This window comes from Aplysia californica, unplaced genomic scaffold (assembly GCF_000002075.1).
Source record: "Aplysia californica isolate F4 #8 unplaced genomic scaffold, AplCal3.0 scaffold00484, whole genome shotgun sequence".
Lineage (NCBI taxonomy): Eukaryota > Metazoa > Mollusca > Gastropoda > Aplysiida > Aplysiidae > Aplysia > Aplysia californica.
The window spans coordinates 463,102-466,683 of NW_004797754.1; positions in this window are offsets into that span (position 1 = coordinate 463,102).

The window sequence follows — 3,582 nt, forward strand, 5'->3', positions numbered from 1 at the left end:
ATGTGTGTGTGTGTGTGTGTGTGTGTGTGTGTATGTGTGTGTGTGTGTGTTCTTTCTTTGGGAGGGGAGGGAGGGTTACTTACTAGGGATGTCCCAGAATTAACCAGAAAATGGCTAATACTAATACTACTAATAGATGAAACGTTTTGTCATGATTGAGAAGCGACTAACACAGCTAGTTGGCCTAAGACTGTCTTTACTTCACAACGTAGTCAGCAAAAACAGTCCAGTGATTTCCTCGTCACTGCACTGCATGCCATACCTATCGAGTTGAGCGCCAAACGACCAAAGCCAAACTCTGACGAGCTCCATGAGGTTTGTGTCATCGCTACAGTGCGGTTAAAAGTTTGTGACGCAACATATTTGTCAAATATTTCCTAACCTATTGAATAGAGACCCTCCAACTTTCGCACAATTACTAATTAAAAATCTAAGTGGTTGTGTTTTTCAGCAATATCATAATTCATCTGTTGTTTCTAATCGCGACTTTAAACTTACTGAACACATGTTTTGAAAACCTTTAGTGCAAAAAATGTGTGCACTATGAAAATCAATTTCTTGTTACAAGTTTTGCCACTAAAGAGTATCATTGGTGAGCTGTGACGTAGGCCATATGATAGTATGCGTATGCAAAATGTGTCTGAGAAGCGGGAAGTGCTGTCAACAATCTAATTTTCCGCGTAAAGGAGATTTACAGTATTTCATACAAATTTATGAAGAAAATTTTTTTAAAAAATCGAGCCTCAATTGTTGTGGAAATATATGATTCAGTAAATACAAGTTGATACAAACTGTTGTGTAAAGTATTGGTGATATTGATTGACCCGTTAAAGTGATACTTGAGGATAAGTTGCACCATGAACTTTTGACCACACTATACTCGTTGTCTCCCTGACTAGATAACATTGCTGCTTTAGTCCAAACAGATGATGAAAGTCGAAATAGGTGAGATCAGGAATGAGCTTCAAAAAGCTTTCATTGGGTCCTTGGAAGTCACCAGCAGGCAAAGATCCGTGTGCATTTTGCCTGCATTGCTCCAACGTTGACGTTTAAACTTCGGTGTGCTGTGTCTTGTGGTCATCTGTAGATTGTTTAGCAGGGGGGGGGGGGGGATCTCTTGTGGTATAGAAAAATGATGTTCCCGTCTCATTTAATAGGTCCCGGTTTCGAAACTTGAAAGCGACGGAAAATTTTCTTCTGTAAAATTGTAATATTCTCCTTTCACCTCCTTTCCCCTCCATTCTTTTGCTCTACCCATGTTCAGTCGTCTGCTTTCGTCTCCACTTTCTACCCCCCCCCCCCTCTCTCTCTCTCTCTCTTTGCCCCCTCGTCTGGGCTCCTGGCTCTTTCTGCAGCCTTTCTTCTCCTACTGCTAGATCTACTCCTTGGCTCCTTCTTACTGTAGTTTTTCAGCCACACTTCTGATCTCAGGGAAGGCAAGACTTTCCACTTAGCCTTCACGGATAATGGCAGAAAACTCTCAGAGGTCTTGTGTGTAAGTTGCACATGATAAAGATCCCTTAGTAGTCCTAAAATCGATATGGGTAGGCATCAGCCGCAACCCGGGCTAAATTCAATATTAATTCCTACCAAACTAAATAGAAGCGAAATGTGGTCCGCGCACTAATATGATGTAATGCAGTTGCGAGCACCGTGAAACACATACCAAAAGAAAATAAAGCAAACAAACAAACAAAAAATGAAGAAAAAAAAACTTTTTAGTAACCCACCTCTTAAAGTGGTTGACTTTGAAAGATCTTGGACGACAACAATACCACGAACTTTGAGCCTCCTTTCATCACTATATAAGTTCAGCATTTTTCTCTGTCTTGGCAGATGGATGGTGGCCTCTAATTCTCTCACAGTGGGGGATTTGTACGCCTCTATCTCATCTTTCTTTTTCTTCTTTTTTTTTCTTTTTTTTGTTGTAGACCCTTGAATTTTTTTAAACATTGTCATTAAGAACACTTTCGAGGGCTATTTGAGTTTCAGTGCGATTTTTCCCCATCACGTGAAGAATCTGAGTGGCAGATCTGATTTCTTCTGTTGATCAATTTCTATAGTGACTACCATCTTTGCTGTAATGTAATAAAATTATTGTATTCATTTTATTCATTTGTATTCCTTTTAACCCCTTCATTATCAGGTCTTCTTCCCAGTGCTACGAAAGAGCTTGAGACAGTCTCGGACAAAGCACTGAAGGTGATAATGGTGTTCCCAAACAGAATTTCACCAACTGCTACGAATTTTATCACAGAATTTAAAAATATTCGGTAGATATTTAATATAGTACGGTCATTTCCCTGTTAATTCTAGAACAGTTTAATTACCGAATTAAAAAATATTCGATAATTATCTAATATACGCCCACGTTCCTGTTAATTCTGCAGTATTACCAGATTCAAAAGATACTTGAAACATTGGCATATAATATATAAATTCCTACCAAACAAAATGTTTAATGTGATCCGTGCACTCATATGACCTTATGCAGTTACAAGCGCCGTAAAACACTTTTTAAAAACAAAAAAAGGATTTTTTAAAATGATACTTTCTTCTTTAGCCTATCAATACATGACCTCTCAAAATTTGATTAAATTTGGACACAAAATACATGTACATGTATGTATGTTGGTGTTTGCATGTGATCATAGTGCTGGTCGGCAGGGACGGGGGGGGGGCATCATCGACATATAAATAATACGTACAACGAGGAATAGTGTGAATGTGTTCTTTCACTTAAAACTGGTCGAACAAAAGCTTTTACAATGACTAAATTAAAAGGGACATGCTAAAACGACTCAGTACTAGAAGTAGAATACAGGCCGGGCAGGACTCCCAAACACCCCTCAGCTGGTTCAAATTCAAATTTCTTGTGCTCATGTATGATCAGGTTACAGAAAATCGAGAGTAAGGCCATCTGCATGTGCCCATTATATTACAACAGATAGAAAACCCAAGTATTATTCCAAATTATATGATAGCCACAGTGAGACACAAAAGCCAAATTTCATCACGGGAGAAAACACGCACCATCTCGTGCACGGCGTTCCATTATTGGATCATACTTATAGAGGTGAAAAGAGTACAGAATTTTTATATAAACAGCCATGAGCAAGATATTGACCTTCTTTATTAGAAAATATTCCATCGCTTGAATCATAAAATGAAGGGAAAAATTATACAAAAGATTAGCCTACAATAACTGTTTAGCCTACAATAGGCTGTTTTCGTAATGGCAAGGATGTTCAACTTGCTGCCGCCATCTTGTAAAAAAGGGACATAACTTCGGAAAACTTATAACATGATGTTAATTTCAAATCAGATGCAGTATATTATTATTTAGTACTAAAAACTTTTGGACCAATATTGTATCGCTTTTACAGTGAAGGTCAAACCGCATGATCCACTAAAAGGAACACTATGCAGGAATGGTTAATCGACCAAGGCCAGGGGTCTCAAAATCACGGCCCGCGGACTAGAGCTGGGCGACGAATCGATTCCGGAACCGCTTACCACGATTAATGCTACGGAAGAAAAGTATGACCTCCTTTTTATGATTACCAAAGGGTCTTCTTCTTT